Raw genomic sequence first — 24467 nt, 5'->3', positions numbered from 1 at the left:
TTACGCAAAAGTCTCAGTTGGGTCTAGGTGTTTAACAGTGTGTGGGAACTAACCGAGTCAATGAGTGTGTACAGGGACTGGACAACGCTGAGTGCCGAGTAGAGGTGCAAGCTCAGACAAACAGTCTAGTCTGTCCAACCCTCTTCCTGGAGATCTATAGTCCTGTGGGTTTTCAGTCCGACCCTAATTTAACACGCCTGATTCTACTAATAAGCTGCTCAACAAGACCTTTACTAGCTGAATCAGATACGCTAAATTAGGGTTGGACTGAAAACCTACAGAATAGTAGAACTCCAGGAAGAGGGTTTGGAAGCCCTGGTCTAGTCCATCCCGGCCTCGAAACACAGGTCTGGGGAGCACCACATATCTGAGATGTGTGTGAGTGTGAGAGAGAGTGGTCACAAAACACTGCACTAAATCACACACAAGCAAAGTGAGGTCTTTAATACAGGGGGTAAACATACTGAATAGACTCATATACATAAATGTATATATCCTCCACTACACACAAATTTGCATATATATATAGACCCATTACACACGCTCTCATGTGCAACAAACATACACAGAGAGATTAGGAGTGTGTCCACTGTGATCCAGGGTGGAGGAATATCATCTGGTTGTCGCCAGGCATGGGGTTGGCACAGCGAAAGCTTGAGGATCACACTGGAACGAATCACTGTCAACACCTCCTCCCACTGGTCTGGTAACTACGCCAACACAACAGGTACAAGCCATTGGGGCAGATGGGGGATACATATGTGCGGAGTTGTGTAAGGCACAATATGAGTTAGGGAACACCCATGACCCCAAAAGCCTTAGAAGAAAGTTATGTCAAGGTCAAAGGTGGCTCACAGGTCCAAACTTGGCATCCTCTGCCTCATAGGTATAGTGGTCCAGGGTGATGAAGTAAAAGCCTGACTCCACCTTGTCAGACATATATGTTCTCTACACACACACAGCCCTTTAACCAACAATGCAGGTAAGAAAAATAAGCGTGAGAACATTTACTAAATATACTGAAGTACACAAATAAATTAAAATAACTTAAAAAGCAACAATAAAATAACAGTAACGTGGCTATATACAGGGGGTACCAGTACAGAGTCAATGTACGGGGTACAGGTTAGTCGAGGTAATTGAGGTAATACGTACATGTAGGCAGAGGTAAAGTGACTATGCAAAGATAATAAATAGTAGCAGCAGCGTAAAAATGGGGGGTGGTCAACGCAAATAGTCCAGGTAGCCATTTGGTTAGCTGTTCAGGAGTCTTATAGCTTGGGGGTAGAAGCTGTTTAGAAGCCTTTTGGACCTAGACTTGGCACTCCTGTACCGTTTGCCATGCGGTAACAGAGAGAACAGTCTATGACTAAGGTGGCTGGAGTCTTTGACAATTTTTAGGGCCTTCCTCTGACACCGCCTGGTATAGAGGTCCTGGATGGCAGGAAGCTTGGCCCCAGTGATGTACTGGGCCGTACGCACTACCCTCTGTAGTGCCTTGCGGTCGGAGGACGAGCCAGTTGCCATACCAGGCGGTGATGCAACCAGTCAGGATGCTCTCGATGGTGCAAATAGCGTTCAATTGGAATTGAAAAGTTAACATCCAAGTGTTGCATTCAAGGTAAAAGTACATTTAAAGACTGCTGCTGTATCAAGAGGCAAATATGGATAATCATTTAACCAAATAAGTGATAACATACTTTGTGGGACTTTGTGGGGCACGAAAGTGCTGTTTGAATGAATGCTTTTGAGCCTGCTGGTGCCTACCATCGCTCAGTCAGACTGCTCTATCAAATCATAGACTTAGTTATAACATAATAACACACAGAAATACGAGCCTTAGGTCATTAATATGGTCAAATCCGGAAACTATCATCTCGAAAACAAGACGTTTATTTTTTCAGTGAAATACGGAACCGTTCCGTATTTTATCTAACAGGTGGCATCCATCAGTCTAAATATTCCTGTTACATTGCACAACCTTCAAAGTTATGTCATAATTACGTAAAATTCTGGCAAATTAGTTCGCAATGAGCCAGGCGGCCCAAACTGTTGCATATACCCTGACTCTGCATGCAATGAACGCAAGAGAAGTGACAATTTCACCTGGTTAATATTGCCTGCTAACCTGGATTTCTTTTAGCTAAATATGCAGGTTTAAAAATATATACTTCTGTGTATTGATATTAAGAAAGGCATGGGTGTTTATGGTTAGGTACACGTTGGAGCAACGACAGTCCTTTTTCGCGAATGCGCACTGCATCGATTATATGCAGCGCAGGACACGCTAGATAAACTAGCAATATCATCAACCATGTGTAGTTATAACTAGTGATTATGATTGATTAAGTTTAATGCTAGTTAGCAACTTACCTTGGCTTCTTACTGCATTCACGTAAGGCAGGTGGTCACTGCCTTGAGGCAGGTGGTTAGAGCATTGGACTAGTTAACCGTAAGGTTGCAAGATTGAATCCCTGAGCTGACAAGGTAAACATCTGTCGTTCTGCCCTGAACAAGGCAGTTAACCCACCGTTCCTAGGCAGTCATTTAAAATAAGAATGTGTTCTTAACTTACTTGCCTAGTTAAAGATTAAATAATTAAAAATAATAATAATAAATAAATAAGCGTCCAAAATTACCGATTTCCGATTGTTATGAAAACTTGAAATCGGCCCTAATTAATCGGCCATTCCGATTAATCGGTCGACCTCTACTCCATACAGTGTCAAAGTACCACTAATGATTAAACTCTCAATACCACTAATGATTAAGTTACCGGGGTGATTGATAGAAGTCATGGTTACATGCAGGAAGTCAGCGAGCGAATGGTTAGAGGTAATTGTATTTTATTGTAACTGCACAAAAATTGCCAGAGTAAAAGTAATCAAATATGTATTTGAGATAAACTATCTCAAAGGATAGCCAGCAGCATACCACCCTGCATCCCACTGCTGGCTTGCTTCTGAAGCGAAGTAGGGTTGGTCCCTAGATGGGAGACCAGATGCTGCTGGAAGTGGTAATGGAGGGCCAGTAGGAATCACTCTTTCCTCTGGTCTAAAAAACATCCCAATGCCACAGGGCAGTGATTGGGGACATTGCCTTGTGTAGCGGCACGCTTTCGGATGGGACGTTAAACGGGTGTCCTGACTCCCTGTGGTCACTAAAGAGCCCATGGCACTTATCATAAGAGTAGGGATGTTTACCCTGGAGTCCTGGCTAAATTCCCAATTTGGCCCTCATACCATCACGGTAACCTAATCATACCCAGCTTACAATTGGCTCATTCATCTCCCCTGTAACTATTCCCCATGTCATTGCTGTAAATTAGAATGTGTTCTCAGTCAACTTACCTGGTGTGGTAAAATAAAAAACAAAAAAGGATGCAGTGAGGGTCTTCCCTGCCTCTCCCTCCCAGTCATGCAGGTCTTCACATTTCTCCTCCCATACTAACCCCTCGTTAACGTAGCTCGCTAGCTACAATACTCTTAGTAAAATCCAAAGATACTAGTAATTTATGTGGTTTAACGTTAACTATGTTAGCGAGCTGCTACCTGACGCTAACATCGGCTGCCTAATCAATAGCCTTCTTTAATAACAGAAGACCAAATAACTAGCCAACTACTTGCATTTCAATTTTGAATCATTGTTAGGTTCTCTACTGAAAAACGTTTGCACTTACCTTCTTATTGTCAAACATCGTTCCTACTTCACCATCCCCTTGCCTTTCACCGTTAAAATCCGGTTTCCACTAGATAACACAACCACAAAGTAAAAATTGGCTTTATGGTAAATTTAAAAAAATAAAAATACATTTAGCTTTTTGGTCTTGATTAAACGTTAGGGTTAGGCATAAGGTTACCAGTGTTGTTAGGGTTGTGTTTAAAATCAGATTTAAAAAATATACATTTTTGAAATAAACTGGGTTTAGCCATAATAATGATTCATTTGTGGTTGTGTTCACTAATGACAACCATGCTCATTGGCTAGAATTTTAACCAGTAATAAAATTATAGTTAAAGATTGCAGTTGCAAGAGCAAGATTCGTTTTTTTGTTGTCTAGAGAAATCAATGTTTGGATGCGATGTATTTATTAGAGCGCAGTAACTTCTAAGTCTTGACGTGTATTAAGTATCTCTGCAAAACAAAAATCTCTGCCCTCGAATTTAATAGTTTGCGTGTGGCAATGATGTTGTGCTCCCTCAGTCACACTTGCAACGTGTTCAATGTGCGCGCTCCCGCTGCCTGTGCGCTCGAAGGAAACCGTCCTCTGCTCGCTCGACCACATTTTGCGTTCTCGACCACTGGCTCTCCAGTGTTTGCTTGTTCAAAGACGTTTCATCTTGTTCCACAGCGCCATCTCGCGCGCAATAGACTGATTTGACAGCATAAGGAAGCAATTTAAGTGTGCGTGCGTGGGCTGTACGCCCAAAGGCATGTACCAGCTCAGCCGAGGTTGGGTTAATGCTTAGTCTTAACCCCTCTAACCCTCTAGCAGATTTGGTCTAGAGACAGAGAAACTGTTTAAAAGATTAATGCCTGGAAATCACTGGCCTTTTGTCTGCCTAAATTGAACCGCAGTTGGTTTAGGTATAATATTATAACACTTAAAGGTTAACTTCTGAGTTTGGGATGCTGAAGATAAATTGGGTTAGAGGGCAGTTTGAACTGTTTTATCAGATGGTAACAGTGGAAATCTCCCGATTTTGTCCTCTTTGCCCTTGCCACAAAACCCAGACTTAGTGGCTCAGATTGCCCCTTTTGAGGTTTAGATGATTGTCAGGTTTGCTGTTCTCTTTTGGGCTGGCGGTGCTGTGTAAATGCTTCTCAATTTTCAGATTATGTTTGGGTCCCCCACCCCTTCTCACCTTCAGGTAGGCTACATCTAAGACAAGAATTGTAAAGGACAGAAAGGTACTCTTTTAATAACAACACGCAAAATAAAGTGCCTTTCCACAGATGTGAAATCACAGAGACTGAAGTATTGGAAAAGGATGAAGGGCTTCCACCACAGGAATATCATCCTTCAATCTGTCCTGATAATGCTGCCTATACATGCAAACCGTAGTTGATTAAACAGAGATGTCCCAGTGGTTTAGCATATTTGAATGGAATTATTTGAACAGAGAAACATATAAACTCTGCTCTTCTTTCCTCTGCTCCTGTCTCTTTTTTTGGCCTTCCCTTCTTCTCCTCCTTTACCCCAAGACAGACCGCTGAGTGACTGCTTCATTTCTCTGGTCACCCCCCTTTCCCCCCTCCGTCCCCATCAACAGTGCAATAGGGGTAAATTGCAGGGTAGGGAGAGCCCAGGTCCTAGATTTGGGCAGGCGGGGGCTTCCTACCCTGTCATTTGACCACGACAGGCTCATTCTGACTGGGGTAAGATACAGTGGTGCTGGCCTGTCTGCCAGCCACAGTGGAGGAGGGTGAAGATGGCTGGTGCCTATTACAGCTGTCTGATTTGAGTTGGTCCTGGAAGGATGGATGATGAGGTTATCTTGGACACAGGAAACGCCATGGCCCTCTTCTGATGATTCCCCCCCCACGTTCTGATGGAGCGGATGATAAGATATGCTTTATATGTCCACGCGAGATACAAATGTCTTCTGCTTTATTATCCAACCCCCCGATATGCATGCATTCAGCGGCCAGTTTATTAGGTACACCAATCTATACTGAAAAAATATATAAATACAAAACACAGATTTGTTTACATCCCTGTTACTGAACATTTCTCCTTTGCCAAGATAATCCATCCACCTGGCATATCAAGAAGCTGATTAAACAGCATGATCATTACACAGGTGCACCTTGTGCTGGGGACAATAAAAGGCCACTCTAAAATGTGCAGTGTGGAATTGACATGGTGACTGCAGGAATGTCCACCAGAGCTGTTGCCAGAGAATTGAATGTTAATTTATATTCCATAAACTGCTTTCAACGTCATTTTAGAGAATTTGGCAGTATGTCCAACCGGCCTCACAACTGGAGGCCACGTGTAACCACGCCAGCCCAGGACCTCCACATCAGTCTTCTTCACCTGCGGGATCGCCTTTGTCCGCCGCCATCCCAGGAGGCACCATCCGGTACCACGTTCACCTGGACATGGAGACCTTCACCATGGGCCGAGAGGTCAGGAGGATCAAACAGGGCCTGGCTGTCAAGTTCTCTGAGATGCTTTACAACGGTACATTTGGAGAATACCACAAGTAAAACCCCAAACATGAAAACAATGCTCACAGAACATTCAGCATTGGTGGATTCACTTCATATGGAGGGGTGGGCAGGGTTCTTTTCTCTCCTAGAACACACACAAAATTATTGGTCAAAAACGGTCTCTATCCAGCCTTATATAACTTTCCCATGCTTTCAAATCACCTGACATTGATGATAAATAGGTATTGATGATAAATACATAACAATGTGTAGTACCCACCTGTCATGGATGATGAATGGCAGACGGCAGCGATTTTGTGCCAGAACACCTCACACAGTGGTCATCACGGTGATTGACAGGTGAGGAGTGACTGTGTCACTAGAAGTTGTGTGTTGTGTATCTCTGTGACTGAATGACTGGGCCTAGCTGCCTGTACGCCTGGCTCAGGTACAGCGAGAGGGCAGGGATGACAGCTGTGGCTGGATCCATCCACTCAGCCCTGTCCTGACTGTATGATACTCACCCCAGTGCAGACTCAGTGGAAAGAGAAAGGGTGAGCAGGGTTGTTCTTGGGATGGAGATAGCTAGTGAGGTGGAAGGGCATGGAAAAGCGAGCGAGCCACCCCGTGGAGATGGCCTTATTTCCCTCTAACCCCCCACCCATCACCACCCTCATCCAGCTGTCCCTCAGCCAGACAAAGCAGATCACCTGGGTAGGTCAAGACTGCGGAGGGGTGTGAGCCTCACCTTGAGCGATGGGAGGAGTGCTAACATGAGGGGTGGGATAGGAGGAGAAAGGAGGATGGGGTTGAGGGGGGGGGGTCACATATGTGCACCCTGAAGTCAGGCTACTAATGGGCGCTTAAGGAAGCCCATAACATCCCTGTGAGCTGGAGTGGGTAGGAGAGGAGTGGGGGCTGCTTTCCTCTGTTCATGAAATCAAGTGTCCCTTTATCTAGCATCTTATTCCTTATTTCCTTGTTGTCCACAGGTTTCTGGTACAGTCCGGAGTGTTAGTTTGTCCGGCACTGCATAGACAAGTCCCAGGAGAGTGTGGAGGGCAAGGTGCAGCTGTCTGTCTGTCTTCAAATCCCTGAGCTGACAAGGTACAAATCTCATTCTGCCCCTGAACAAGGCAGTTAACCCACTGTTCCTAGGCTGTCATTGAAAATAGGAATTTGTTATTAACTGACTTGCCTAGTGAAATAAAGTTTTTTTTTTAAAGGGGCAGGTCTACATCGTGAGTCGCCCAAATGGGCCGTGAGTCGCAACAGGGAACTGGTCAGGTCAAGACCTATAGCATTGTGTGTATGCCCATTATCTCTGGATATGGGTACAGTATAATCAGTTCAGTGCATATATGCGGTGTCTCCATTGTTTGCTCTGGTCACTTGCCCTTATCCTCCACTGACCCCACACCAACAACAAATGGACACTGGCTACAATGACATCAGAGAGTGGAGCAGGGGTGTCAAGCTCAATTTCTGGAGGCTCCTCTCATCCCCAACCCCCCCAGAGTCATTTCAGGCCCCTGACCCCCTGTGCCCTTTATGCCCCCTGGGCTGGCTCAGTGCTGACCAAAGCAAAGCCCCCATATGCCTCTTTCCATCTCCCTGCCACCGCTAATGGCATTTCCAGCCAATGGAGAGGAGAGCTCTGCTTTTAGGGCCAAAGCACAGGTTTCATTCTAGTTAAGCAGGGGGAGGTGTGCAACTGAGAGCTTGACCGCTCTCTCTCATACACACACGCACACGCACACAATCACTCTCACAAGCACAAACTCACTCTCTGTCTCTCTCTCTCTCACACACACACACACATATTCCTGCTGGACGTGTGGCTCAGGGGGACTTGACGTCAGGGTGACTGAGTGTTGGGTTGCACTAGAGGAGTCCTTAGAGGCACTATTCTGAGGTAACAGATGGGCTGAGTGTCCTGTGAAGGATCCCATTGTGGCCCAAAGTCCACCTGAAGAACCGCCCCGCTCTCACTCACATGCATCATTTCACCCTCCAACCCCAGGCTTAGACTGTAAGACCATGGCGTCCGGCTACCTGCGTCTTCTCAACAATGTCATTAATACAGTGGTACGGCTCCACACACACACTGCATTGATCTGGGACAAATGTCACAAAGTTGACTGCTAGGTGTTTGGCGGTCAATTAGACCACAGGGTCTTTCTGTGTATTCACCTTCTGGAAACCATCTTCCACAGCCATTCAACGTCTCATAGACGGCACTCATAAGATGGCAGTTAGTTAGACAGGGAGCTTTGTTTTGAGAGTTGATGATGGCATCTTCTTTTTTTCTCTCCCTGTCGCGTTCATTCTGTTGTTCTTTGATTTCCTCCAGTGCGGTGTGTCTCTGAAGGATGAGTGCAGGTCTTAGATTAGCAGCTTGGGCCCAGTGGAGGAGGAGCAGAGGGTGGGAGGGGGTCAGCGCTGCAGGTAGAAATGACTGTAATTACATAGAGCACATACACACTCTCTCTCACACCTTTACAAATACACACAGAGAAGGAGAAAGGACCGAGCCACAAGAGGCCTATATAATAGAAGATGTTCACAGGCACCATGGTTACATCACAGGAGTTGCTTACAAAAGAGTGGTTACAGACAGAAAAACATCAGGTTAAATCCATTTCCTCTACATTTAATCTACTTAGGAGTTGATACACAACTGGGATTTTGTCTACAAATGACTTGTGTGCCTGTTTGTCTGCGTATTTGTGGTTGTTTTTTCCTCTGAAATCACAAACATTAAGAGCAAATGCATTGAGACAAATCGATTTGACATTTTACATAGAGTGGAACATCAATGATACAATTATTCCTGTGGTTAATAATGTAATTCATCATCCTACGTCTCCTGTGGGCTAGACGGGTGTTGAATCTCTTGTTCAGCTTAGAATGAGCAGTTGTATGAGCTATTTCCCAACCACATGAGCTTACACACTAACTTATCTTGTACCCCCAGTCTTTTCCCCGGTATGGACGTGCAGGGAGACTACGAATCGTGTGACACCTCTGGATTCATCAAGATCAACGCTGTCAGGCCTGTGTCCAAAAAAGTTGAATTTTTTCAACTAAGGCTTCTTGAGTGTTAACCACATGTTTTGTTGTCAATTAACTAACTCTCTGTCTCTCTCACTACAGGCTAAGGGAGCACCACCATTTGCAGGGTGAAGCTCGCTCCAAGCACTAGGCAGTCGGACTTGGACCATCTTCTCTCTCTCTCCACCGTGTCTTCAGCAGCTTTAGATTTCCCAACATTTACTCTCTCACCCATCTTGCCTTTCCAGAGTAGTTCTCTAGTTGAATATCTCATATTAGGAGATGTTACTATTGCTGCCACACTTTAATGTTGTGCTTTAGAGAGTAAATTAAAACGCTTACATTGGTTCAGTGTATTTGATGTGCTGTTTTGGCACAGAACAGTCATATCAGGCCTCATATGAGAAAATGGACACACTTAAACTCATTTCAGTAATTCAGGGCTACATGTTTAAGACTTTGTTTGTAGATGTTCTGTGATGGGGTTGATGGTATCAGGGAAGTATATGAAGCTGTTGTCTAATGGGAGGTTGGTTGGTTGCACTGGTGTGTTTGGGCCTTGTTGCTAGGCTAGCTGCCATCTACTGTAGTGGAAGTGATGAGGCTATTTCAGAGCTGTGATGGCACAGCTGGAGTGGAAAGAGAGGTCAATTGGCTGTAGATGTAGACCATGCTCAGCATGTGTGCTCTGTTCATCCAAGCTGCGTATGGACAGACAGCCTGGAAGGGACAAACATATTATGCTCATACACTGAGTGTGCAAAACATTTCCATGACATAAACCTGACCAGGTGAAAGCTATGATCCCTTGTTAATGTCACTTGTTAAACCCACATCAATCAGTGTAGATTAAGGGGAGGAGACAGGTTAAATAAGGATTTTTAAGCCTTGTGACAAGGTATGGTAGTAGTGTCAGGCGCACCGGTTTGAGTGTGTCAAGAACTGCAATGCTGCTGGGTTTTTCACGCTCAACAGTTTCCTGTGTGTATCAAGAATAGTCCTCTACCCAAAGGACATCCAGCTAAGTTGACACAACTGAGAAGCTTTGGAGTCAACATGGCCCAGCATCCCTGTGGAATTCTTTCGACACCTTGTAGAGTCAATACCCCAATGAATTATTGCAGTTAAATTATGACTTCTCTCTGAGTCTCTCCAGTGACATAGATGTGCGTGTCTCACTGCAGAATTAATGTTAAGCGGTTGATTTAAACAAACTGCTTTTAAAGTAAGTGTTTTTAAAGTAAGGCCGGCCTGAGGTAGACCCAGGATGGAGCCCTCCTGCTGGGCCTAATGGCCGGTGGTGGATCCACGGGTTCTTTCAGTCCCACCAGAACCCCTCAGCCCTGCTCAATTACACTGCAGGCGTCTCAGTCTGCCTGGTCAATTACCAGCTAGCCCTGGCATTTAGAGACATGTGCATACGTTCAGCAGGTCGCCTGTAATCACTGGCCTTTGGGGTGGGGGGAGGGAGAAGGGGGGGAATTGCTTGTGCAGAAAATGAAGTATTCAGATTAGCCAGTGAAGCTGAAGGAGAAAGGATGGTGTGGTAGTACGACTGTCACTCTCAATCTGTGGTCTGTTTGTGGGAGCTCAGTATAGCTCTGTGTAAGGGGAAGATGGTTCTGACCTTTCACCTTTTGTCTTACCCAAGTCATTAGCCATATAAATTATGCAGATTGACATCATGTGAACATACTCAGCTAGATGTGTGTGAGAGAGCGAGAGTGGTGGAGAGCTGTGGCCAATGTGGCAGCAGTCAATGGTCGCCGTTCAGAGCAAAGAACATAAGCCTGTCCAAGGATTGGATGACATCATGAGAATGACCTGGGATGTGTGTACCTTATGGGTGTGTGTTGCACTGTGTTGTCTCATGTTCCAGTGCCAGCCAGCCCCCTGTTCCGCCCGCCTACGGCTCCACAGCTACCTACGGCCCGGCCAGGTATGAAACCAGTGACACCTGACCAAGGGAATTAATCATCCTTGACCCTAAGTCAATTACCCCTCATTACCCACTCTGTGTTGGCCTCTCCAGGGAGCAGCGGCACAATGGGACGACATGAAAGTCAACAGCGTCACTGAATGGAGCCCTGTCTGTCTCTTCAGGAGCCGACCTTCACTCCCTGTCACTCTCACAGCACACAAAAGCCACCATTGTTCCCAGGTTACTTTGGCCTCTTGAGACAGAGCCTCTACTGTTTTGTGACAGAGAGGGTACACTGGTGCAGGTGATTTGTCTCTGATGTAGCGAAGATCGTGAACTACATGGACTCTAGTCCAATTTGTAGCTACAATGTATAAAATGTATTTCAAATTATATACAGTAGCAGTCAAAAGTTTGGACACATACTCTTTCAAGGGCTTTTCTTTATTTTTACTATTTTCTACATTGTAGAATAATAGTAAAGACATCAAAACTATGAAATAACACATGGAATTGTGTAGTAACCAAAAAAGTGTTAAGCAAATCAAAATATATTTTATATTTGAGATTCTTCAATGTAGCCACTGATGACAGCTTTGCACACTTTTTGCCTTCTCTCAACCAGCTTCACCTGGAATGCTTTTCCAACAGACTTGAAAGAGTTCCCACACATGCTGAGCACTTGTTGGCTGCTTTTCCTTCACTCTGCGGTCCAACTCATCCCAAACCATCTCAATTGGGTTGAAGTCAGGTGATTGTGGAGGCCAGGTCATCTGATGCAGCACTCCATCACTCTCCTTCTTGGCCAAATAGCCCTTACACAGCCTGGAGGTGTGTTGGGTCATTGACCTGTTGTAAAACAAATGATGGTCCCACTAAGCGCAAACCAGATGGGATGGTGTATCGCTGCAGAATACTGTGGTAGCCATGCTGGTTAAGTGTGCCTTGAATTCTAAATAAAACACTGACAATGTCACCAGCAAACCCCCCCTCCATAACACCTCCTCCTCCATGCTTCACAGTGGGAACCACTCATGTGGAGATCATCCGTTCGCCTACTTTGCGTCTCACAGAGACACGGCGGTTGGATCCAAAACTCTCAAGTTTGGACTCATCAGACCAAAGGACAGATTTCCATCGGTCCATCAACCATGAAGGCCTGGTTCACACAGTCTCCTCTGAACAGTTGATGTTGAGATGTCTGTTACTTGAACTCTGTGAAGCATTTATTTGGGCTGCAACTTTTGAGGCTGATAACTGTAATGAACTTGTCTTCTGCAGCAGAGGTAACTCTGTGTCTTCCTTTCCTGTGGCGGTCCTCATGAGAGCCAGTTTCATCATAGCGCTTGATGTTTTTTGCTACTGCACTTGAAGAAACTTTCACAGTTCTTGAAATGTTCCAGATTGACTGACCTTCATGTCTTAAGGTAATGATGGTCTGTTGTTTCTCTTTGCTTATTTGAACTGTTCTTGCCGTAATATGGACTTGGTCATTTACCAAATAGGGCTATCTTCTGTATACCACCCCTAACTTGTCACAACACAACTGATTGGCTCAAACACATTAAGAAGGAAAGAAATTCCACAGTGTAACTTTTAACAAGGCACACCTGTTAATTGAAATGCATTCCAGGTGACTACCCCATGAAGCTGGTTGATAGAATGCCAAGTGTGCAAAGCTGTCATCAAGGCAAACGGTGGCTACTTTGAAGAATCTCAAATATAAAATATATTTTGATTTGTTTAAAACTTTTTTGGTTACTACATGATTCCATATGTGTTATTTCATATTGTTGATATCTTCACTGTTATTCTACAATGTAGAAAATGGTACAAATAAAGAAAAACCCTTGAATGAGTAGGTATGTCCAAACTTTTGACTGGTACTGTATATTTTTATTTTTCTCTCAGAATTCATCTTTACCTGCGCTAAGAAATAACTGTACTAGAAACAGTATATCTTGAATCAAGTTATCCTCACGGCTATAAACCGAAGTTAATGGTATACACTGTAACAGTAAAGACAGCTAGGAGTATATTAAACACCGAAGATTAGTATTTTAAAACTGAATGTCTTGGGTCATTAAATCCTAGCCTATAGTCTGAAGGAGTCTGGGGTCCCAGGTTCACTGGCCTCTGCTCTAAATGTCAGACAGCACAAAAGAAGCTGGAACAATAACAATCGACAGGAGGTCGATTACCTGCAATTAGAATGCAAGTCAGGTCCCATCATTATGGTGAACCTGTAACCTAAGACCACAGACCCATATTCCTCCATTATGTCTGTAGTGCACTTCACCCTGGGACTGGGAGTGGTAGACCCTGCATCACCTGTGTCCACGGTTCCCAGCTATACAACTTGAATGGTGGTAGTAGCGCAATAGTAATGTTTTTTATCCTTCCCTGTGTTCTCTCCTTAATCTGCACTGAGGTAGTCTCTTGTGACTGACGAAAACATTAAGAGGTCATTAGTTACACAAGCTTTGGTTCTTGGTGCCGAGTAAATTGGCACTGAGGAAGGAACTGGATTGGTGAAATCAAATTAGTAATATGCATTTACCTTATTGCCTTCACCTTTACTGGGTGTACAGATCATAACACATGAAGGTGAGGGGAAATGCACCAAAATACACAGAACAAAAATAGAAATTAAACATGTAAAGTGTTGGTCCCATGTTTCGTGAGCTGAAATAAAAGATCCCAGAAATGTTCCATATGCACAGAAAGCTTATTTGTCACATGCGCCGAATACAAGTGTAGACCTTACCGTGAAATGCTTACTTACAAGCCCTTAACCAACAGCTGTAATAGACCTTACTGTGAAATGCTTACTTACAAGCCCTTAACCAACAGTGCAGTTCAAGAAGAGTTAAGAAAATATTTACCAAATAGACTAAGTAAAAAATAATTAAAAGTAACAGAATATTCTAACAATAATGAGGCTATATACATGGGGTTCAGGTCATTTGACTATTTCTATGTACTGTTCCTACTGTGTAAAGTGGAACCACTGGGTTTAGCGGATATAGGAACTAGGTGACTTAATCCCATTTTACTGGGATTAGATATGAGGACGGTACAAGGATGTGTCATGTGACACCAAAGCTATCTTGCCAACTCCACTATCATGTTTGACTAATGAGTCACAGTATGTTTAATGTAAAGCAAAACCAGGCTGTGAAAGTGGATCAGATAACTCCAGGCTGTATCACAACCGGCCGTGATTGGGAGTCCCATAGGGCGGCGCACAATTGACCCAGCATCGTCCGGGTTTGTCCGGTGTGGGCCGTCATCGTAAATAAGAATTTGTTCTTAATTGACTTGCCTAGTTAAATAAAGGTTAAATATGTATGTTTTAAAAGCTGTGTTTTTTTTACAAATGTAAAACTCTGAGAAATGTATAGCAGCCTCTCCTTTTGCAGTGCTTACTCTTCTTGACTGTAGGCCTACCTAGCTGTCTAATATGCATGGATCCTGTGTTCACGGTTGTTCAGACAGACTGTGGTTTCTGGTGTCAAAGGACATTGGTACAGTATGTTCCTCTCTCCAGGATCTATAAACAGATGGGGGCCATTCTGTTCAAAGTCTTTCCTTTGTTTGGGCCCCGCCGGTGATGAAATATTGATGGAAAAATATAAATATTTTGCCTAGTACTTAATGTTGCACATCTGATAGGGTTCATGAGTGTTTGGGATCCCCTGTCTCCTGTTACAGCCAGTGAGATGCCCCATCCTGTACCACTCCACCATTCACTAGTAGACTTATGGGGACAGGGCTAGTCAATAGCCTTTTATAATGCCAGATAAAGTTACCAAACTGTCTATTAGGCTACTCTAGTAGGTCTTTGTGGCCATAATGAATCTTGTTCACTAAAATAACCCCCTCCCAAAACAATATGTTGGGAAGTTTGGCAGATTCACAAAGTGGTCCCTCATTAAAGCTACACAGAATTTCCATGTTGTATTCCATCATCTGCAAAATAATATCTAACACACTTTTTAAAATTTCCCATCATATTTACAATATAGTATTATAACGGAATTATATTATATATATATATTATATATGCCTACCTGCTGTCTACTCCACTCCATTCATACCTCTCTGTTCCTCTTTGTCACAACAGTGTTAGTGTAGGGATGGATGTGATTGATTGTTTGCCATGTGTCCCATTCAGACCAATACAAATCAATAGATGACCAATCCATAGGGTCTAAACCTGCTCTGAGAGGGGCTTTCCTCCCCCAATCAGTCCCATTGAGGGAGTGGGCAGCCTGGAAGTCTTCACAGATCTCACCAGGGAGGAGCAGCCAGGATCAGAGGGGTCTGGTCTCTATCAATCTATCCATCTCATAACCAGCTGCCCTGTGGGCTTAGACCAGCCCCAGAACCCACCACCAACCCCAACCCCACCACCACCAACTCCCCAGGACAGCAGTAAAGTAGCATGTTGATCTCAAATCAATAGATTTGTCTCCCTGACAGTGACTACTCCCTCCGGCTCCCTCCCTGGAGTCTGCTGGTTTGTTAGCAGGCACACTCATTATGTCCTTCGATTTGTTTCTGGAAGAGGTGGTGAATGGATGAGTGGCCTATCAGTTTCAAGGTGCTGATCCTGCTTGAGTCTGAGTGTATCCCTAGGAAGCCAAATCTTTTTTATGTTTAATGGCCTTAATGGTCCTGTTTATACAGTGCATTCAGAAAGTACTCAGGCCCCTTCACTTTTTCCACATTTTGTTACATTACAGCCTTATTCTAAAATGTGTTAAATAGTTTTTCCTTCATCAATTTACACACAATACCCCATAATGACCAAGCAAAAACTGATTTGTAGACATTTTTGTACCTTTTAATTTAAAAAAATTAACATATCACATGTACATAAGTATTCAGACACTTTACTCAACACTTTGTTGAAGCACCTTTGGTAGCGATTACAGAATTGAGTCTTCTTGGGTATGACGCTACAAACTTGGCACACCTGTATTAAATACACATCTGTATTTATTCTCACATTCTTCTCTGCAGATCCTCTCAAGCTCTGTCAGGTTGGAAGGGGAGCGTCGCTGCACAGCTATTCTCAGGTCTCTCCAGAGATGTTCAATCGGGTTCAAGTCTGGGCTTTGGCTGGGCCACTCAAGGACATTCAGAGACTTATCCCAAAGCTACTCATGCGTTGTCTTTGCTGTGTGCTTAGGGTCGTTGTTCTGTTGGAAGATGAACCTTCACCCCAGTCTGAGATCTTGAGCACTCTGGAGCAAGTTTTTTATCGAGGATCTCTCTGTACTTTGCTCCATTCATCTTTCCCTTGATCCTGACTGGTCTCCCAGTCCCTGCTGCTGAAAAACATCCCCACAGCATGATGCTGCCATCACCATGCTTCTCCGTAGGGATGGTATTGGCCAGGTGATGAGCGATGCCTGGTTTCCTCCAGACGTGATGCTTGGAATTCAGGCCAAAGAGTTCAAAATTGGTTTCATCAGACCAGAGAATCTTGTTTCTCATGGTCCTTTAGGTGCCTTTTGGCAAACTCCAAGCGGGCTGTCATGTGCCTTTTACTGAGGAGTGGCTTCCATCTGGCCACTCTACCATAAAGGCCTGATTGGTGGAGTGCTGCAGAGATGGTTGTCCTTCCACAGAGGAACTCTGGATTCTTGGTCACCTCCCTGACCAAGGCCCTTCTCCCCCGATTGCTCAGTTTGGCCGGGTGGTCAGCTCTAGGACATCTTGGTGGTTCCAAACTTCATCCATTTAAGAATGATGGCCTCCGTGTTCTTGGGGACCTTCAATGCTACAGAAATGTTTTGGTAACCTTCCCCGGATCTGTGCCTCGACACAATCCTGTCTTGGAGCTCTACGTGTAAGGATCGACACTAGTAGAGACGAGAAGCGGGTACAGGGAGTGAACATTTAATTATCAACGGACATGGAACGGAACAGGACAGTGTCTGGACAACAATTCATAACAACATTAATGCTGACACAGGGAACAAACGGGGGAGCAGACAGTTATAGATGGGGCAATCAACAAAGGGAAGGAGTCCAGGTGAGTCCAATGTGCGCTACTGCGCGTCATGAAGGACAGCCTGGCACCCTCGAGCGCCAGAGAGGGAGAGCGGGAGCAGGCATGACAGTACCCCCCCCCCCCCCCCCCCCCCCTCCACTTGGCGGGACAAGGTGGGACAAGCTGGGTGGGGCGTAGAAGCCAGACAAACCGGCAGAGGCATGGGAGCCTGGCGAGCCGGTTCAGGCGTGGGAGCCTGACGATCCGGCTGAGGCGTGAAAGTCTGATGAGCCCGCTGAGGCATGGGAGCCCGACGAACTGGCTGAGGCGTGGGAGCCTGATGGGTCGGCTGAAGCATGACGTGGGGTGGGCACCTGCCGAGCCCACTGAGGCAAGAAGACCTCTTGAGCCAGCTAAGGTGTGGAAGCCCGACGAGCTAGCTGAGGCACCCCCGGTTTCCTTGGCGATGGCCCCTTGACCTGACGTCACCAACCAAAAACTAAAACAAAAACTCTCTGATGCTTCTTTTAGTGGTGTCAGCATTCTGTAAGGATCGATGCTGGTAGAGACGAGAAGCAGGTACAGAACATTTAATTATCAATGGACATGGATCGGAACAGGACAGTGTCTGGACAACAACACATAACAACATAAATGCTGACACAGGGAACAAACGGGGGAGCAGACACTTATAGATGGGGCAATCAACAAAGGGAAGGAGTCCAGGTGAGTCCAATGAGTGCTGCTGCGCGTAATGATGGTGAAATGTGTTAGTAATGAAGGACAGTCTGGCGCCCTCGAGTGCCAGAGAGGGAGAGCGGGAGCAGGTGTGACACTAAGGACAATTCCTTCAACCTCATGGCTTGGTTTTTGCTCTGACATGCACTGCCAACTGTGGAACCTTATATAGACATGTGTGCCTTTCCAAATAATGTACAATCAACTGAATTTACAACAGGTGGACTCCAATCAAATTGTAGACAGCTCAAGGATGATCAATGGAAACAGAATGCACCTGAGCTCAATTTCAAGTCTCATAGCAGAGTCTGAATATTTATGGAAATTTGATATTTCTGTTTTTTTATTTTTTTAAATCTATTTTAGAATAAAGCTGTAATGTAACAAAGTGTGGAAAAAGTGAAGGGGTCTGAATACTTTCCCAAATGCACTGTATGTTCATATCTTGTGACTGTGAGAATGATTGATTCTGATTGGCAGTGGTGGGTTGGAAGTGTGACGTGTCATGACATTGGCATCTTTGCACGTTCTGAAGTCTTCATCAAAGCCACTTTTTGGGCACTTTACACTACTACTCTAATCAGGGAAATACACTGTGTAACTGTGGATAACCTTCACCACTAGAGGGCAAGAGGAAGTGCAGTAGCTTTTGATTCATTCAATTTGCTCTTCAAGAGGGATTTTAAACTAGACAGAATTCAATTGTAGACCTATGTTTTTATCACACAATGAGAGGGAATAATCAATCAGTACAACTTGCATTTTATGAATATTTGCTTGACATTTTATCGTTGCTTCTATGTGATATTCCTATCCATTGTTGTGAAAACAGAAGTACACATTGATCAGGGTTGTAAATTGTGTGTCTCTTTTTTTAGACTACTCCTGCTGATGTGTGTTTTTATTTCTGTCTGGGTGGCTTTGAATGGCTGGAAGCACTGTAGGCTCCTGGCTCCTGTCATCTGAAAGGATTCACTCTAGACTATGACTTATGCAGAGATGACAGGCGAAGATTTAGCGGCGGGAAAAACAGCAGCCAAACACTCTCTTTGTCAGCTCACGGCGAGAAGAGCTCACAAACAAGCCCATTTAGCTATTATTTCCTCCGTCGCAGATAGACATACAAAGTCAAGTGAACATTTTCTGAGAAAGGGGGAAATAAGAGGAGGAGAAAAGGACAGGTGGGGAGTGAGGGCAGGAGAGAGGGGTGGAGGGAAGAGGTGGGGGGTGATTGGTGGCAGGGAGGGGTCATGCTGTCCCAGAGGAGAGCGAGAAATAGTGGAAAACATCCGTAATTTTCACCACAGGATCCCATGTAATTGAGTCATTTAAAATACAGATACATAGTTGAATCAAAGCAAAGTGGCTGGGGGTTGGGGCTGAGGAAGCTGAAAAGAAAAGGGGAAAAAACAAGGAGGTAAAAGTGTGCGTCTCTTGTTATTGGAGAAAGCCAGTCTGTTTTCTTCTTTTCATCCGTCAATCTGTTTTTGTATTGCAGGATTTGACCTTTCTGGAAATTTTTGTTTTGTATTTTAAGGTACTCCTTCTGAGCCATCATACAGTTTCGGTTATTTTCTCCTCTCTTTTTTACTTACTGAACAGATGCCGTTTCCTCCTGCCTGGTCTCCTTTTAGTTTTCCCATTATCAGTAGTTGTCTTATAATTACTTATTATATTTTCCCTTTACTGCCTTTGAAGTTGCATTATATCAAATTTCTTTTTGAGACATTTCCTCTCTCCATAGACAAATATTTGTATTTGAAAAGAAGCTGAGAGCTGGACAGAGAACGGGATACCTTAGAGGTCTCTCAATGAAACAATGTCCCTGTACGTTTCCTGCCTTTAGAATTTCACATCCATCCTGACAGCTACTGCAATTATAAGGCAGTTACAGTTTAATATAGCTCCTTCTTCTGGGAAAGAGGGGAGAGGGTGAAATACTCAGTGGCAGCTGGAATACAGTAAGTGAGCCAGTGTTGGTGTTGAACTTTTCTATTTCCTAACAATCCCCAGAAAGGTACTGTTTTCATAATCCTGCATGTTCCTAAAATGTGTTGTAATTTCAAAATGGCTTTTTATTTATAGCTTCTGTTCTGTCCACTTATGTTTCTTTTTCCAAAGTGATTACTGAACATGCCCAACGTGGATATTTAATGGTTCTGGGATCATCTATGATGTAGAACAAACAAAGGATTCATAGTATGTCTGTCATGTAATGAGTGACAGTGTCAATGTTCAAAGTTTTGGCCATCTGTTGTCCTCTGACCATCTGTGCTCAGTTATTCATGCTGTATGCTACTGATATTATAGCTCTTAAGTGTACCACGTGGGGATGTGTGAAACTCACTCCACAGCCTGAAATGTCTCCACTTGCGCCTCCGAATAGGTCATTTTTCGTGGGGTGTGACTGGTAAGACGCTTCAGGAAGTTGGTCACATATGCTAGCAAGGCAGCGGTCCTGGGTTTGAGCCTCTGTGTGTGCCGAATCAGGAGGAAGCGGAACTCGTTAAGCAAGTAGCGGGACATGCATTATATAAGCAACCAAAAAGTTTGATATTATCTGTTGATAAAACACTTTGAGAAAGGTGCACAATCTCAATCATATCAACAAATGCATTACGATGGAACATTTGTTGTCAGAGACTTTTTTAACGACTATATGAATGAGGAGGCACACACAGTGCTACATTTTATACAACAATGATGGAGAGGAGAGGGAGAAACATGACTCTTGATCAACCTGTATGGCTGTGGTTCCCAACCTTTTTCCTTACTGTCCTACCAACTGAATATTGCTCTGCCCGGAGTACCCCTGAAGTACCCCCTCATATGCATTTTACCGATAGGCCTATGGTCTCATGAGTCTTCTTAAGTACCCCATGTGGATAGTCCTACTACCCCTGGTTGGGAACCACTGTTGTATGGTAACCACACGCTGCACCCCCCATCACACCCTCCATTCTCATCAAAGTTCCCACTGTTTGACTGGCAGGACTTGAGAGGCCCACCACACCTGCTTTGGTTATCCCTGTTTTCCTGCACCGCTGGGAGAGAGAATTTGAATTTTAAATGCAACACTGCACTCATGTGTACCAGCCTGTAAGAAAAAAGAGACAAAGAGAGAGAGAGAGAGAGAGAGAGAGAGAGAGAGAGAGAGAGAGAGAGAGAGAGACAGACACTGAGTGCTTCAGGCGGCTGAATCTTTAATGGTTCTGAATTTTACTTTCCCTCCTACACATCCCTGAGTCTGAATACATTGCTGAGCACATGTTAGCAATAGCGGTGCGAGCTCATACTTCACTTAAATTGGATATCTTCATTTAGAGGTGTCAGTCTGGCTATGGTAATAGCAACCCCTTCTTCTGGCTCACTTAATTTATTCTCTTCTTTTTTTAAGGTGATAAAATGCTTGAGGCTGAGCAGGCAGGACAATTGAAATCTCTGTGTGTCCTTAAGAGGCAGCAGACCCAGGGAACGTCATTCTCCTTGTCTCACAGGCCAGTCTAAGCGGTCATGTTCAAGCACCCCCCACCATTGACACACATAGCCCTATAGCCCACACATATGGAGTGTTTAACATGTGTTTAGAGAACACATTGTTTTAATTTTCAGGGGAAAATATAAAGCCTTAAGGTAAGCAATGTACTGCAAGGACAAGGAAAGATACTCAAACAAATGTGCTCTTATTATACATTCAGTTTTGTCTCCACATTCATTTTGGACCGAGGCCTACTTGTACAGTATCTTGTTCTCGTATGACATAGGGTTTGAATGCAATTTAAGGAGCAAAAACTGTTTTGCATAAACAGTCTAGAAATTTGGGGCAATTTTACTTGCCTTTCCAAAGTGCTGGAATCTGCCAGATGTGCAACAATAGATGTTTCCACATGTGCATTGAGAAAATTAGAAGCAAATTCAATATTCCTCCATTTTCATCTCTTTGTAGGCCTACATGTCAACTGTTTTGAGTCCAACCAGATTGGTTACATGATTCTCTCCACCCATATTACACAAGAAAACACATCTTTATTCATAAAGCATGGGCATGCGTTGTAAAAACAGACACATTTAGCCTACAGAGGCAACTGTGACACATTCACACAAAAAAATGGTTTGCCCTGAAGCCAGTTCTCTGAGTAGGCTACATGCACAGTCTTTAACAAAATAGTAGCTGAGGAAAATGAAGAAAAACTGTAATATTGTTTGTAAATGTACTGCAGTGAAAAAAACCTTGTGACCTAGTCACATTCAAAGGCAGACTAACTGTTAGCTCAGTGACAAAGGCAATGTGTGGGAGAGTAAATATTTAGCCAAACATGGTTAAAGATCAGTTCTGTGCTACTGCATAGGTCTCTGATCACTACTTTGTTTCCTTTTCTGTCTCCCTTTCCTCCAACCTAGCCATTAATCCCCTACCCAGATGGTCATGCGCTGTCGCAATCGTCACTCTGTTTCTCTCTGTTTCTCTCTCTTTCTCTCTCTCTCCCACTACTCTCTCATCTTCAATCCTATCATCTCTCCCTTCTGCTAAATCCTTCTCCCTCCTGTCTCCTGATTCTGCCTCTTTGACCTTACTCTCCTCCCTTTCAGCATCATATGACTCGCACTGTCCCCTTTCGTCTCTCCTGCTTCGTGGCTGAGTGACTCATTGCGAGCTTACAGAGCAGGGATATGGGCAACCTGCTGAAGCCACTTTCTATCACTACAATTCAAGCTTCTGCCTCTAACCATAGGAAATGATTTTCCACCTTCTCCTCCCTCCTTAATCATCCACCCCCATCCCCCCTCCCCCCTCTCTGTGGATGACTTTTTCAACCACTTTGAAAAGAACGTTGACGATTTCCACTCCTCATTCACTCAGCCTATTGAGTCCACTGGTCCCACTCACACAGAACTACCCTACGCCTTGACCTCTTCCTACCCTCTCTCTCCAGATGAAATCCTGTGACTAGTCTGGCCGCTCAACAACCAGCCCATTCGACCCCATCCCATCCTCCCTTTTTCCAGACCATCTCTGGAGACCTTCTCCTATTCCTCACTTCCCTCATCCCTGACCACTGACTGCGTCCCATCTGACTTCAAAATGGGCCGGATCACTCCCCTCCTTAAGAAACCAACACTCAACTCATCTGATGTCAAAAACTATAGACCTGTATCCCTTCTTCTATCCAAAACACTTGTCTGCTGTTTCTGATCAACTCTCTCATTATCTCTCTCAGAACGATCTTCTTGACCCTAACAAGTCAGGCTTCAAGACGGGTCACTCAACCGAGACTGCTCTTCTGTTACGGATGCTCTCCGCACTGCCAAGGCTGACTCTCTATCTGCTGCCTTCAACACCGTGAACCATCAGAATCCTCCTCTCCACCCTCTCAGGGCTGGGCGTCTCAGGCTCTGCACACTCTTGGATTGCATCCTACCAGGCAGGACACTCCTACCAGGTGACGTGGAGAGGATCTGTGTCTGTACCATGTACTCTCATTACTGGTTTTCCCCAGGGCTCGGTTCAAGGCCCTCTCCTCTTCTCTCTACACATAAAGTCACACTGCTACATCACATGGTCTCTCCTATCATTGCTATGCAGATGACACTCAACTACTTTTCTCCTTCCCCCCTTCTGACACCCAGGTGGCGACACGCATTTCTGCGTGCCTGTTAGATATCTCAGCTTGGATGTCGGCCCACCATCTCAAGCTCAACCTCGACAAGACAGAGCTGCTTTTCCTCCCAGGGAAGGGCTGACTGCTCAAAGACCCTGACTTTGCTGATAGCTACTATACTGAGGGAAAATGTACTTACTATGCCTGTGATATGTGGTTGTCCCACCTAGCTATCTTAAGATGAATGCACTAACTGTAATTTGCTCTGGATAAGAGTGTCTGCTTAATGACTACTATAAACGTAAACATTCAAATTGACAAAAATAGCTTTTTAGCACAAAACTATTTATCAAGCAAGAATTTTGCTGCGAGTGGTCTGAGTGGGGCGGGGAAACTCAAAACTAGCTGTTATTGGCAGAGATGTTTGGAACTCTCTTTGTTATCGATTAACCAATTTTCCATGGTGATAACCATAGAAAGCCAAAACTCCCACCCATACAAACCTTCTAAAGGTCCTTTGTAGATTGATCTTTCAACCAGAAACTACAGGAAATAACACTGATCAGATGTTTTCACACTTTTACAGTGTTAGTTTCATCAGCTGCTGTATAATATGATGAAAAACACAGGGGAAACCATTTGTTTTACTGCACTGGGTCTTTAAGACACACATCAACTTTGACTTATTTTACTATTAAAAACATTTCTAAGAGTATTCCAAAACATATAAACACATTCGCACCGAATGCCTCATGTAATCAAACATTTTCATATTACTCAATAAGCACTATAAAAATCACTCAACCAAACCATGTTTCCACGACTTAGCACAACCACAGTCTAAATAGTCTATCTCGTAAAAAGTAATGGCAATTCGTTTTTGCTGTTTGGTCTTAATTCAAGGTTAGGGTTAGGCATAAGGTTAGCCGTGTGATTAAGGTTAGAGTTTAAAATCACTTTTTCAGAAGGGCCATCTTAGAAATAAGTGGAGTTT

At 44.2% G+C, this 24467-nt stretch overlaps 1 pseudogene; it reads left to right on the top strand.

The window, feature by feature from the left end:
* Positions 1-11270, top strand: part of LOC110522908 — a 43050-nt pseudogene extending 31780 nt beyond the window's left edge.
* The last annotated feature ends 13197 nt before the right edge of the window (positions 11271-24467 follow it).

The sequence above is a fragment of the Oncorhynchus mykiss genome, chromosome 5, assembly GCF_013265735.2.
Source record: "Oncorhynchus mykiss isolate Arlee chromosome 5, USDA_OmykA_1.1, whole genome shotgun sequence".
NCBI classification, from domain to species: domain Eukaryota; kingdom Metazoa; phylum Chordata; class Actinopteri; order Salmoniformes; family Salmonidae; genus Oncorhynchus; species Oncorhynchus mykiss.
Note: the sequence above shows the minus strand (reverse complement) of the source record. Positions and strands in the feature narration are given on the sequence as shown.